This window comes from Rhinopithecus bieti, unplaced genomic scaffold, assembly GCF_001698545.2.
Source record: "Rhinopithecus bieti isolate Rb0 unplaced genomic scaffold, ASM169854v2 scaffold_1060, whole genome shotgun sequence".
NCBI lineage: Eukaryota > Metazoa > Chordata > Mammalia > Primates > Cercopithecidae > Rhinopithecus > Rhinopithecus bieti.
In genome coordinates, this window is record NW_016803381.1 from 688276 (window position 1) to 704286 (window position 16011).

A 16011-nucleotide genomic window follows, 5' to 3' on the forward strand; every position below is an offset into this window, starting at 1 on the left:
AAAAAAAAAAAAAAAAAAAAAAAAAGATACAGAATGGCAGAGTAAATAAAAATCTGCCAACCAAGTCTCTGCTGTCTTCAAGAGACTCATCTAAAACATATGCACTCACATAAACTTAAGGTTAAAGGGTGCAAAAAGACATTCCATGCAAATGGATATCAAAGTAAGCAGGAATAGCTACTCTTATATCAGACAAAACATACTTTAAAGCAACAACTGTTAAAAAAAAAAAAAGACAAAGAAGGACATTATATAGTGATAAAAGGATTAGTCTGACAGGAAAATATTACAATCTTAAATATATACGCACCTAACACTGAAGGTCCCAAATTTATAAAACAATTATTACTAGGCCTAAGAAATGAGATAGCAAAACGATAATAGTGGGAGTTTTCGGTATTCCACTGACAGCAGTAGCCAGGTCATTAAGACAAAAAATCAACAAAGAAACAATGAACTTTAACTATACCCTAGAACAAATGGACTTAATAGATATGTTCAGAAAATTTTACTCAACAACTGCAGAATATACATTCTATTCATCAGTACATGGAACATTCTCTAAGACAGACCATACGATAGGCCACAAAAACAAGTCTCAATACATTTAAGAAAATCAAAATTATTTTTTGTACTCTTTCAGAGTATAGTGGAATAAAATTGGAATTAAGCTCCAAAAGGAATACTCAAAACTATTCAAATACATGGAAATAAAATAAACTGCTCCTGAATGATCTTTGGGTCAACAATTAAATCAAGATGGAAATTTAAAAATTATTTGAACTGAATGATAATAGTGGTGCAACCTATCAAAACCTCTGGGATACAGCAAAAGCAATGCTAAGAGGAAAGTTTACAGCATTAAATTCCTACATTGAAAAGTCTGAAAGAGCACAAATGGACAATCAAGGCTACCCTCAAGGAACTAGAGAAACAAGAAGAAACCAAACCAAACCCAGTAAAAGAAAAGAAATAACAAAGATTATAGCAGAACTAAATGAAATTGAAAGAAAAAAAAGACAAAGCAAAAAGCTGGTTATTTGAAAAGATAGACAAAATCAATAGACCATTAGTTAAATTAACCAAGAAGAGATAAGATCTAAATAACCTCAATTAGAAACAAAGCAGAAGATATTACAACTGATACCACAGAAATACAAAAGATCATTTAAGGCTACTATAAACACCTTTATGCACACAAATTAGAAAACCTAGGGGAGATGGGAAAATTCCTGGAAATATATAACCCTCCTAGATTAAACCAGGAAAAAATAAAGACTCTGAACAGGCCAATAACAAGTAGCAAGATTAAAACAGCAGTAACAGAAATTGCTAACAAAAAAAGTCCAGAATCAGATGGATTCACAGCTAAATTCCATCAGACATTCAAAGAAAAATTGTTACCAATCTTACTGAAACTATTCCACAAGATAGAGAAAGAGGGAATCCTCCCCAAATCATTCTATAGAGTCAGTATTACCCTAATACCCAAAACAGACAATTACAGACCAATATCAATAATGAACATAGATGCAAAAATCCTCAAGAAAATACTAGCTAATGGATCCAACAGCATAACCAAAGACAATACACTATGATCAAGCTGGTTGCATACCAGGGATGCAGGGTAGGTTAAACATGAGCAAGTCAATAAATATGATACACCACATAAACAGAATTTAAAACAAAAATCACATGATCATCTCAATAGATGTAGAAAAAGCACTTGACAAAATGCAGCATCTCTTTATGATTAAAATCTCCAGTGAAATTGACATAGAAGGAAAACACCTTAAGGTAATAAAAGTCATCTGTGGTAAACCCACAGTGAACATTATACTGAATGGGGAAAAGTTGAAAGCATTCTCCCTGAGAACTGGAACAAAACAAGAATGTCCATTGACACCACTTCTTTTCAACACGGTACTGGAAATACTCACCAGAGCAATCAGACAGAAAGAAATGAAGGGCATCCAAATTGGTAAAGAGGAAGTCAAACTGTCACTGTTCACTGATGATATGATTGTGTACATACAAAACCTAAAGACACATCCAAAAAGCTCCTAGATCTGATAAATGAATTCAGTAAAGTTTCAGGATACAAAATCATTGTACACAAATCAGTAGCACTGCTACACCCCAACAGAGACCAAGCTGAGAATCAAATCAAGAACTCAACCTCTTCTACAACCCATGCAAAATAAGTAAATAAATAAATATATAAATAAATAAATCTCAGCAATATACCTAACCAAGGAGGTGAAAGAGTTCTACAGGAAAACTACAAAATACTGCTGAAAGCAATCATAGATGACACAAACAAATGGAAACACATCCCACGCTCATGGATGGGTAGAATCAGTATTGTGAAAATGACCATACTGCCAAAAGCAATCTACAAATTTAATGCAATTCCCATCAAAATACCATCATCATTCTTCACAGAATGAGAAAAAACAATCCTAAAATTCATATGAAACCAAAAAACGTCAACATAGCCAAAGCAAGACTAAGAAATAAAAGACCAAATCTGGAGGCATCACATTACCTGACAAGGATATTGTTACCTAACAGCATGATGCTGGTCTACAGGCACATAGATCAATGGAACAGAATACAGAACCCAAAAATAAACCCAAATACTTACAGCCAAATGATCTTCGACAAAGCCAATAAAAACATAAAGTGGAGAAAGGACACCGTATTCAACAAATGGTGCTGGGATAATTGGCAAGCCACACGTAGAAGAATGAAACTGAATCCTCATTTCTCGCCTTATACAAATATCAACTCAAGATGGATCAGAATTAAATCTAAGACCTGTAAACCATAAAAATTCTAGAAGATAACATTGGAAAAACCCTCCAGACATTGGCTTAGGCAAAAACTTCTTGACCAAGAACTCAAAAGCAAATGCAACAAAACCAATCATAAATAGATGGGACTTAATTAAATTAAAAAGCTTCTGCACAGCAGAAGAAATAATCAGCAGAGTAAACAGAAAACCCAAAGAATGGGAGAAAATCTTCACAAAGTATGCATACAACAAAGGACTAATATCCAGAATCTATGAGGAACTCAAAGAAATCAGCAAGAGAAAAACCAAATAATCCCATCAATTCTCAGAAGAGACATAAATGACCAATAAACATATGAAAAAATGCTCAACATCACTAATGATCAGTGAAATGCAAATCAAAACCGTAATGTGATACCACCTTACTCCTGCAAGAATGGCCATAATAAAAAAATTCAAAAAATAATAGATGTTGGAATTGATGCAGTGAAAAGGGAACACTTCTACACTGCTGGTGGGAATGTAAACTACTAGTACAACCACTGTGTAAGCAATATAGAGATTCTTTAAAAAACTAAAAAGAGAATTATCATTTGATCCAGCAATCCCACTACTGGGTATCTACCCAGAGGAAAAGAAGTCATTATATGAAAAAGACACTCACACACACATGTTTAAAGCAGCACAATTCACAACTGCAAAGATATAGAACCAGCCTAAATGCCCATCAACCAAGTGGATGCAAAGGCATAAGAATTATATAATACACCCTGGGGCCCTGGGGGGAAGGTTGGGAGGGGGATGAGAGGTAAAAGACTACACATTGGGTGCAATGTACACTGCTCGAGTGATGAGTGCATCAAAATCTCAGAAATCACCACTAAAGACCTTATCCATGTACCCAAACACACTACCTGTTACCCCAAAACTATTGAAATTTTATTTATTTATTTATTTATTTATTTATTTATTTATTTATTTTTTGAGATGGAGTCTGGCTCTGTCTCCCGGGCTGGAGTGCAATGGCATGATCTCGACTCACTACAACCTCCACCTCCTGGGTTCAAGTGATTCTCCTGCCTCAGTCTCCCGAGTAGCTGGGACTACAGGCGTGCGCCACTACGCCCAGGTAATTTTTGTACTTTTAGTATGGTGAAATAATAATTTTTTTAAAAAGTGTTTAACAGAGTTTTTGGTACAGGTTAAGCAGTTAAAAGAGGTAATTTTAATGAGTGAAGTGGAGATGGAAATTCCACCACCATTGTAATCACCACGGCAGTGTGTCAATATATAATCTAGTTGTAGTTTTCAAACTATAAATGCTTAGCCCTACCTCAATCACTCCCCAAATTGGAGATCCTAATTTAATCCTCCAGGTGATAATCTCTACCAGTAGGTCTTAATTACTGATGGCAGTGTGTCATATTACTCAGGTGTACTAGGCCAAAACAAAGAGAATCAGGGTATTACTAAATCCAGTTATTATTTCTAGGTTCTCGTTAGCATGATGACATACTTAGATATTTGGAGACAAACCTTAGGCTAACATGAGGTCATTCTTGTTATGTCTCTTCTTCTTCCCCTATCTTTCCCACTCAGTCTCGGTTTCTAGACCACTCAGTCTTTCTGTAACCTAACTGGATGCATTCCAGTTTGTTAATATCCCTTTCAAAATATACTGGAACTGAAACTAGTAATTCCTCTCTGGGTAGCACAAAGAGGAAAGACCAGCAGCCCTTGTAGTTTTCCTCCACTGAATGTTATGCTTCTGGAAATGTGCCTGCAGCTTCGGGCACTCTTTTAGCACTATTGTTACAGCCACCATTGACTCACACTATACTTGGATCCAAATCTTTTATATGCTTTTCTTAGCCAAAATCCCATAATGCACATAAGGAATAAATGCAGAAATTTATCTTTATTTTAAATAATATTAACCTCACTTATTTTAATTCATTATTCCATCTTAGTGAGATACCTTATTTACTGTTGCTTATTTTTTCATAAATTCATTTCCGATTACATACGTAATACTAGTGCAGTAGAAAATATGTGTGAAATACAGATATAGTAAAATATTAAAATACTTTTTTCTTCAAACCATAGTGATAAAACTCTCACTGCCTGTTTGTACATCTTTCCATGTTTTAATACTCATATATGTATGCAATTGGCTAAATAGGTCACATAGTTTTATTATTTGCTCTTTTTTTTTTTTGTTTTTTTCTGAGACGGAGTCTTGCTCTACCGCCCAGGCTGGAGTGCAGTGACCGGATCTCAGCTCACTGCAAGCTCCGCCTCCCGGGTTTTACGCCATTCTCCTGCCTCAGCCTCCCGAGTAGCTGGGACTACAGGCGCCCGCCTCAACGCCCGGCTAGTTTTCGTATTTTTTAGTAGAGACGGGGTTTCACCGTATTAGCCAGGATGGTCTCCATCTCCTGACCTCGTGATCCGCCCGTCTCGGCCTCCCAAAGTGCTGGGATTACAGGCTTGAGCCACCGCGCCCGGCCTATTTGCTCTTTTTAATGTAATACTTTTGATATATATTTTGGTACTACGTTTATGTCCTAGCTTTGTGTTGTAATCAGCCTTTGCTTTAAAGGCAACCCATTCTTAATTCATCAAGTTCAGAGTTAAGAAATATTGAAAGAACAGAATCAAATAGAGAGATTGTTACACACACTATATCCTTCATTCAGGTTGACATCACTCTATTAATCAACACTTTGAATGCGCCTGTGCTTTCATATACTTAAACCATCTTTCAACATGTGTATCTACATCATGTCCAGAAGAATGGTGTTCAGTCAACCGCTTATTCATTGATTGGATTAGTTTATCCAAATGGAACTTGAGAAAAGTTCCATGCATTGTGTCAAGCATTGCACTCAGGTCCACAGGTACAAACTGAATAAAAGATATTTTTATTCCTTTAACATACATACAGTCCGCTGGGAAAGGGGTATATTTAAACAAATTTATTTGGTGTTTGTTGAATGCTAAATGTACAAAGAGTTATGAGGATTAAGGGGAAAGAAAATTAATATTCCTGAGAGGATTGGGAAAGGCTTCATATTATTTGAAAGACTGATCAAATTTCAGAATGAATTCTTGATATAGCTTGGAAGCAGAAGTCAGAGTAAAGGATTTTAAACTGTTATTATCTTTGTTGCCAATGGAAAGCAAAAAGAAAATGAAAAGTAAAGATTAAAAGCTCCATTTTTATTGTAACCCTAACTTTCAAAAAAATAGCCTAAGTTATTTAAGCTATGCCAAATAAAACTAAGTTCAGATTAAATTGAGGTGTAATCAAAAAAATTGTTACTGATATTGGTAGATAAAGATATTTGTAACCTGATGGTAAAGACCTTTGAAAATTTGTAAAAATAATTTGAAACACTTTCATAAAATAAATATATGAATATAATGACATTTTTTGTTATTAATAAATATTTTCTGAGATATTTTGTGATATTTATATTATATAATGTATTTATAGAATAGGCACCAGTCTCTGCATTGATTGATTCATTTATATTTGTTTCTATGGTTCTCATTACAGCAAGATGAGGGAAGTGACAGTGGTAACTTACCCTTGAGGAAAATTACATTTATAGTAATCAAGTTACTTGCCCATTGTCCTACGGCCAACAAGATGGATTTGGGATCTAAAGCCAGCAAGTACCTTCTATTCACTATGTACCATCACTCTGTAGTTCTTAATGGCTACATTTTGATAACAATGGCCTAAACTCCCTGAGGAAAAAAATAATCTAAGTCATATTTGATCATCTCTTAAGTCATATCTGATCATATTTATTTTGTGTTGCTGTTATGACAAAACATACTTATATGGTTATACTTTTCTCTGATTCTATAGTTGAGAATTCTCACGTAGATTAATTCTTAGTTTTATTTCTGGAGGTTTAGGTTGCTTGGGCAATTTTAAAAAATAACCTTCCTCAATAGATTTTCTAGAAGCCTGGGAGTCATTTAGACTCACTGGTCATTTTTAGAACCTTCTCTGCTTGGTCATTCTCTGCTGGCTATTTACAGCTCAGATCCAATTTTGAATGGACTTTTAGGTAAACAGAACCTGCTGAATGTCACCATAAATCTCACTACTTGGCACTGTCATGGGGACTGAGGAATATGCCAAGAACATTAAATACACTTATTTAAAGAGAGTGCTTACTCTTTGATCAATTGTTGTAAGAATAGAAGAGAAAACAACAGTGTTTAGAAAAGGAAATTCCTGTGGAAAAGGTGACGAAGTTTGCTGTGAGAAGGATGCGTTAGATGGGGGAGTTCATGCTTTTAATATGAAGGCTTTTTAACAGAGGTGACAGCAGACCACCTTGCAGACAAAATAATTGAGTTAGTCTCTACTGTGACATGACTAGATCAGATAGGCAGCAAAGAGCAAGCTTCTCTGGAGCAAAAACACTTTGATATATCCACAAGCAGAGGACTCAGCCCTGGAAGACATGGGTTCAAACTCAGTTTTCTTGCCTTATCACATTTTTGACCTTAGGCAAGTGACATACATACTTTGATCCTCAGTGTGGTCATCGATACAATAATAATAATTTCCTTAGCTCACCTGATCTAATGAGATGATATATATAAAATGTAAGACAGTAAAATACTATACCAATGCTATTAATATATTTAAAATTGTTATCTGTGATACAATATATTTCTACTTTTCTCATAGCTTTAACATGTGTGGGAATTGAATGTTGGTTTCTAGACCAGTATCTAAATGTACAAACTGAAAGTTAGCCTTTATTATTAGCTAGCCTTTGAAAGATAGCATTTTTATCCCATTTATAATTTTACAAAATTGCGTCAAATACCTTTATATTACCTTTATATTTTTGCAGTTTGTGAAGAAATTAATGACCAAACCAGTGTTTTTTGTTTTGTTTTGTTTTTAATAATTTCTGCAACAAATAAATTAGAAATTACTAATGACCACTGGATTCTGTATGGCAGAAGACAGAGACAGTAGTGCCTAGTCAAAGATTGGCTTTGTTATAAAATGAAAATCAATTTATATTGTAGCTCCAACAAATACAATCTTTGGGAACTTAAAAATGTATTATTGCATTTTCTGAAACTTGTTTTTACACCTGTAAATTGAAGATGATGAGAGCTGGTTTTCTTATCTCGAAGGAATTTATGGGCTGGGCGCGGTGGCTTATGCCTGTAATCTCAACACTTTGGGAGGCCGAGGCAGGAGGATCACGAGGTCAGGAGATGGAGAACATCCTGGCTAACACGGTGAAACCCCGTCTTTACTAAAAATACAAAAAATGTAGCCGGGCGTGGTGGCAGGTGCCTGTAGTCCCAGCTACTCAGAGGCTGAGGCAGCAGAATGGTGTGAACCCGGGCGCCTGGGCGACAGAGCAAAACTCTGTCCAAAAAAAAAAAAAGAGAGAGAGAGAATTTATGTGCCACAACAAAGAATGAGTCAGAAACAAGTGCCTTGAGTAAGACTTGGAGCTATTTTCTCATTGTTCAAAGACCATTTACTAATTGTTTACTATGTAACAAGCCCTGGAATTTTCTCAATCAAAAGCACTGATTGATGGTTGCTAATATATTTTAGAACTGATTTTTCTTTTTTCTTCTCAAAATTTGGAAGACTCACAATCTTTATGTAGAATGTAAACTACCTAGTTTTACCCAATATAATTTGTAAAACAGTACTAAAAAAAAAAATATTTTTGATCTTGTATCCTGTTCTTGTGTTATCAGCAATAATAACAATCACGTTAAAACTAATAAATAAGGCCAGGCATGGTGGCTTACGCCTGTAATCCCAGCACTTTGGGAGGCTGAGGTGGGCGGATCATGAGGTCAAGATATAGAGACCATCCTGGCCCACATGGAGAAACCCCATCTCTACTTGAAATACAAAAATTAGCTGGGTGTGGTGGTGCACACCTTTAATCCCAGCTACTCAGGAGGCTGAGGCAGGAGAATTGCTTGAACCCAGGAGGTGGAGGTTGCAGCGAGTGGAGGTCATGCCACTGCACTCCTGGCGACAGGAGTTGAACATCTATTTATCCTCTTGGAGGAAATTAAATATTTGTCTGAGAGCCAACGTGGCTCGGAATCTTTGGGTCAATGGTGTTCATATGCTCCTCCCTTAATTCATACAGCTACATATGGTGTTTCTCCTGAAAAGCCAATGACACCTCTGGGCAGGTTGAACATGTTACAGGCACTAGGATGTTGACTCAATTATGATGAGTGAGCATTTTACCTAGTTTTGAATATCAGGGTGACCTTATTTGTTTTTTACATTTAAATAAACTTCCCCACCATTTGTGAAATGTAATTAGTGTTTTGTTTTGTTTTGTTTTCAGAGTATTTTCTTTATTTCTTCTCAAAAAAAACCAAAACTGATACATGTGGAGAATGCACAGGTTTGTTACATAGGTATACATGTGCCATGGTGGTTTGCTGCACGTATTGACCCATCCTCTAAGTTCCCTCCCCTCACCCCTGACCCCACAACAGGCCTTGGTGTGTGGTGTTCTCCTCTCTGCGTCTATGTGTTCTCAATGTTCAACTTCCACTTATGAGAGAGGACATGTGGTGTTTGGTTTTCTGTTCTTGTGTTAGTTTGCTGAGGATGATGGCTTCTGGCTTCACCCATGTCCCTGCAAAGGACATTATCTCATTCTTTTTTATGGCTGCATAGTATTCCATGGTGTACATAATTAGTTTTAAAATTTGTTATTTGTAGCCTCAAATCATGTGGGTAGCATTTTTGAAAATTGTAAGTCTGACTCAGATCAATGCTTTGTGAAACTCTATTCAATTCCATTTAAAAGAAATATAAAATATTTATTTTCTTCCAACCATATTATCGATAGATTTGGAAAATGGCTTAGTTTTATACTCTACCTCAGTTTTCTCAAAATGCACCCAAAAGCAGAAATTCGCTTTTGTGATTTAAATAAAAGCTATGGGATTTCAATAGTAGTTACACAAAATAATTTGGAGAATCAATGAAATGTTGGGTCAAACAAAGCTAAATAGGTTTTATCATAATTTATCACAGATTTTAACAATTATTATATTTCTAATGAAAATAATATTAGTTATTGTATACATACTACTTGCTGGTTGCTGTTCTAGTCTTTTACATGTGCTAACACATACTTCCCTCCATTGATTAAAAGAAGGAAGTATTGTTATCATTTCTGTTGCTATGGTGTAGAATCTGAAGTATGAAAAGGACAAATAGCTTACTCAAAGTAGCATAGCTAATATGTGGCAGACTTTGAATTCACACAGAAAATGTGACTCCAGAGACTATGTCTTTTTTTTTTTTTTTTTTTTTTTTTTTTTTAGGACAGAGTCTCGCTCTGTTGCCAGGCCGGAGTGGAGTGGAGTACAGTGGCGCAATCTAGGCTCACTGCAACCTCCGCTGCCCAGGTTCGAGTGATTCTCCTGCCTTAGCCTCCTGAGTATCTGGGACTACAGGCGCCTTCCACCACACCTGGGTAATTTTTGTATTTTTAGTAGAGAAGGGGTTTCACCATGTTGACAGCAATGGTCTGGATCTCTTGACTTCATGATCCATCCACATCAGCCTCCCAAAGTGCTGGGATTACAGGCATGAGCCACCATGCCCAGCCCAAGCCTATGCCTTTAAATGAAGAAGTGTATTGCTTTGGAAAATACTTTTATTATGCTGATTCAAACCATAACCCTTAAAATAGGAATATTATGTTTAACTGTGAGCTCATTTCTGAGAATCTGCAAGCACTAATATACCTTATGTGACACCACTGGGAAATGATGATTTATGAATACTACTAATGCTGCAATTGTTTGTGAATAAATATGTCAATTTGTGGACATCTTTATCCCACTCATGCAAATAGTAGAGGTCACATATTCTCTATGTTGCAAGGGAATGATACTTTTAGTAACATATCCGAGTAACCACATCATTTGAATCTAATCTGCAGTGTTGAAGAGGAACCAGAAAAAAATTGCTACATGAGATTTATTTTTATACACATTTTATTGCTTCATTGAAATATCCAGCTACCATTAAAGGCTATTGTAATTGCTATCAGTCACTACTATTTTCCTGGCATTCCATATATTTATATTAATCAGTCCATAAAAGCTTGTCATTTCTTTTCTACTTCTATATGTTTACAGGTCTGAGGCTATCTTGCATATAATTATGGACAGTATATGACATAAAATACATATACACACATATATAGATATACAAGTACACAAATATATTTAGTAAAATAAATCATAAATTTAGTCAGTGCTTTTATACACAGCTTTATTAATTATCAATTTTTTCCATGTTTTTCACTATAGAATTCCCAATTCATCTAATGTAGAAGTGAAGAGAAAGTTATTTTTTAAAGTCTCTATAAAATTAAAATTAGCTGGCTGTGTGTAGTGGCTCACAACTGTAATCCCAGCACTTTGGGAGACTGATATAGGATGATCGCTTGAGGCCAGGAGTTCAAGACCAGCCTGGGAAATATAGCAAGACTTTGTTTCTAAAGAAATAAAATAAAATAAAAATTAGCCAGGCATGGTAGTGCATTCATGTAGCCCCAGCTACTCAGGAGACTGAGGCAGGATTATCACTTGAGTCCAGACATTTGAGGCTGCCATAAGTTATGATGGTACAGCTGCACTCCAGCCTGGGTGACAGAGCAAGATTCTGTCTCTAAAAAGTAAAAAAAAATATAAAATAAAATAAACATTGTGAAATTAAATCTGGCTCTGATCATACTGAGATTATGAATATCTTCTATGAATATAGAAATGAAAAAACAAAAGCAACAAGTGCTCTAGTAAATTTAATTGATAACAATGAATCATTCAGGACCTCTTTCCCAGCTGGAATTCTGGAGAATCAAGTGCATTCTGTCTGCAGATTCATCAGATGCTGAGGAGACATCAATTCTCTGTGCAGAACTCCTTGTGGTACTAAGGATGAAGCAAGGAACATGGCCAACAATATTCCTAACCTCATGGAGATTACACTCTAGGAGGACAAGGCAGACAACTAATACCAGCAATTGGTTCAGATTTCAATTACTCAGTGAAATCAACCAACTGGGGGTGGGAGTGGTTATTACATGGATACTAATGATAACCAAACAACGTCAAAACAAGTTTCTCTTTCCTGCCTCGAAATTTCTCAGTGGCTTTGTAATGTTTAAAGGCACTTTTCATTTGTATCTTTTTTGTTCTTTCTCTGCTTTCTTTCTCACCCTATTTTCCTCTTATATTTTCCAGCGTACTTAGATGTTAACTGACTTTCACTAGTGTTTTGCCATCTGGAGAATCATGCTTTGGGGTTTTGTAGAAATATTGAATTTTTTTCTGTTGTTACAGACGAAATTCTGAAGTACAAAGAGGAGAAATTACTGGCTCAAAGTAATATAAACACATCTCTGTTTCCTGTATCCTTAGCCCTTGTTATGTATGGTTTGGCTCTGTGTCCTCACCTCAATCTCACCTTGAACTGTAATAATGCCCACGTGTCATTTGAGAGATCCGGTGGGAAATAATTGAATCATGAGGGCAGGTTTTTCCCATGCTGTTCTCTTGATAGTGAATGAGATCTGATGATTTTATAAAGGAGGTTACCCTGCACATGCCTTTTTTGCCTGCTGCCCTGTGAGACGTCACTTTGCTCCTCTCTCATCTTCCACCATGATTCTGAGGCCTGCCAGCCATGTGGGAATGTGAGTCCATTAAACCTCTTTCCTTACGATTGCCCAGTCTTTGGTGTGTCTTTATTAGCAGCATGAAAACGGACTAATATAGACCTCTTACATCTATATATGAACTGATTTTCAAACATCAGGTGGGCACAAACATGATAGAATGGGTGGAGACATTTGTGTGGTACAGAATACAAGAGAGAAGCCTTTCTCCTCCAGGAAAAGCTTCAGTGCTCCCCAGTCATGGATGACCAGGAGATGCACTCAGTGTTGCCTTGTTAAGGTCCAAGTAATAAATGAGTCAGCATGAATAAACAGATCTCCAGTTAGAATAAAATAAAATCACTTTAGAAATGTAAAGGGAAAAAAATAAACTCAATTCTTGAATTCTGGGAACACTGAGACATGTGATAAGCCTTCTCTCTAATTGTATTATGTTTTCTGAGCTGCCTCTGTGCTGTACTGGTAAAAACAGAAAATTAGACTGACTCTATTGCTACAGCGGAGACAGCCAAAGAGGAATTAATACTTCCTTTGCTTTGTGGCCCTGGCCCTGGTAAGCACATAGGAGGCAGAATGAAAAACAAACAAACAAAAAAAAAGAAGTCAGCATCAGATGGCTCTTAGCAGAAATGTTCTTAATCATTGAATTGTCCCAAGGAGAAAGTCAAGGAGAAATGCTTTTGAAGGAGGTTGTTACTGAGATTTCATAAATCCATCTTTTTCTTGGCCTAGTGTGTATGACCCACGCCCTATAACTTCAGTTATAGTGGCCAGAACCTATAAACTTATACTCTAGCTAGGCTCCCTGGATCTATCATAATAAAGACAGTTCAAGGCTGTCTTTTGCAAAATACACATACATACACACACATGCACATTTCAAATTTTAACAATATTAATGCCTGTATGTATTCAGTATCAAAATTAAAAATATCATTCAAGAAGCACCCAAAATATGCAATAAGACCTAAAACTGTCTAATATCATTTTGTGGTAACATGTTACATGTTTACATGACAGTGTATAGTTAACTCACTGAGCCATGATAAAAATATGCTGAGCAGATGGCTTTGATTCTTGCCTGGTGTTTAGGTGATGGTGATTCAAGTATACTATGATAATATCTCAGTAACATGAAAAACTACAACCTTTTGGCTGAAATAAGCTTGGCGGTAATAGTAAAAATAAAACTGAACAGCATTTTCTGACTTAATTCCAACATCAGCCTCATTAGATAATATTTATGATTATCCACATGTCCAAATGAGGAAATTGGGAGTGAGTTTAAGTATCTTACCTTTAGTCACACAGCTGGTAAGTAGTGTAACCTACATGGCTTTTGAATTATGCCCTAACTACTACCAAATTGCCATATCAGTTAGCACGTTGATCACTTCAAATAGTAGGCAATTTATTACATGTATTTAATCCCATTATACTTTCTAAAATGTTAGACGTTACTTTCAAAAGCGAAATCTGAACCTGATTTATGTCCTGTCCCCAATGTATGTCCACTTGTCTGTAGCTAATGAGACTGAAGAGCAGCATCCAAGAGAGATATTTTGTGGAAATTCTTTTTCTTGCATTTAGAATGAATGCTTCAGCTGTGATCCATTCAAGAAGACATTATTGAGTGCTTATGATGTGTATGGAAATATATGGTAAAATGATGAACTAGTGTAAATCATTCCTGCAGAATCTTTCAGTCCAATAAGGGAGATGGCATGAATTTAAAACAATTTAGAAAATAGGTATAAAAGGGAAGTACAAATAAAATGTCATAGGACTTAGAAGAGGAAGATATTGCTCTTACGGGAAGAAATTTAGAGACCATTTGATAGGGAATGAGAGGGCATTGGTGTTCAAGCTAAATAATGGACAAAGTTTAGAGAAACAAAGATGGGAAACCCTTCTTTGCAATGGTAGCATAGGCAAAAAATTGGAGGCTGGAAAGTGTGACTCTTCTGTGGGTATAATAATGTTGAAAATAGTCACCGCTCAGTGAGTATCTATATGACATAGACTGTAGTGTGCACTTGGCATACCTTCCTTTCAAATCCACGGTAACCTTGTAAGATAGATATTACAGATGTGGAAATTGGAGTGCAGGGAGCTTTAAAGATTTCTTCATGGGAGCAGCTTCTCAGTATTAGTTTAAATTCCAACCCAAATCTGATTGGGTTACCATATGACACAGGTTTTAACAAACTACAAAAAAGCAGTATCCCTTATTGTGGACAAATAGTTGAAGGGGACTGATGAAACAACAACAACAACAACAAAAACCATGAGAAGTTAAATTGGATACTGAAAAAAATAGCACATTTTTATACGCCGAGGATTGTTGTGACTCTTTCTTCACTTAATACTCATAACGACTCTATGAAGTAAGTATTATTATGATCAATCTCATTTCTAGTGGAGAAATCTGAGCTATACAGAAAGTAAGTTTCCCAGGGACTCAGAGCCAGAATTCAAACCCAGAAGTTTAGCATTAGAATTTGGGCTCTTAGCCACAAGAATTGGCTGCCTCTCAGATGATGGAGGATGGAGAATGTTGAAAGGCTGAGTAAGAGATTTGGATTTTCTTATAAAATAACAAGGAGGCAGTGAAAATGTTTGATGAAAAAGTTGACAAAATCAGAGCTTACAGTTGAGATAAATTATCTTGATGCAATATATGCTTTGGATCAAAAAGAGGAGGACCCAAACAAGGGGTAATTTTCCTATCTGGATGACATATAATCAAGGAATGAACTACTTTATTTTTGGAGGGAAGCAAGTACTTGGCTGAGAGATATTTTAAAGGGAAACATGGCAGATTTTGTCACTTATTAGAAGATGTGAGAATCAGGGAAGAGCTAGGAAGCATTTCTTTCTTTTTTATTTTTTTATTTTTTTATCATTATATTTTAAGTTCTAGGGTACATGTGCATAACGTGCAAGTTTGTTACATATGTATACTTGTGCCATGTTGGTGTGCTGCACCCATCAACTCATCAGCACCCATCAACTCGTCATTTATATCAGGTATGACTCCCAGTGCAATCCGTCTCCCCCTTCCCCATCCCCATAATAGGCCCCAGTGTGAGATGTTCCCCTTCCCAAGTCCAAGTGATCTCATTGTCCAGTTCCCACCTATGAATGAGAACATGCGGTGTTTGGTTTCCTGTTCTTGCGATAGTTTGCTGAGAATGATGGTTTCCAGCTGCATCCATGTCCCTACAAAGGACACGAACTCATCTTTTTTTATGACTGCATAGTGTTCCATGGTGTATATGTGCCACATTTTCTTAATCCAGTCTGTCACTGATGGACATTTGGGTTGATTTCAAGTCTTTGCTATTGTGAATAGTGTCGCAATGAACATACGTGTGCATGTGTCATTACAGCAGCATGATTTATAATCCTTTGGGTATATGCTCAGTAGTGGGATGGAAGGGTCTTATAGTACTTCTAGTTCTAGTTCCTTGAGGA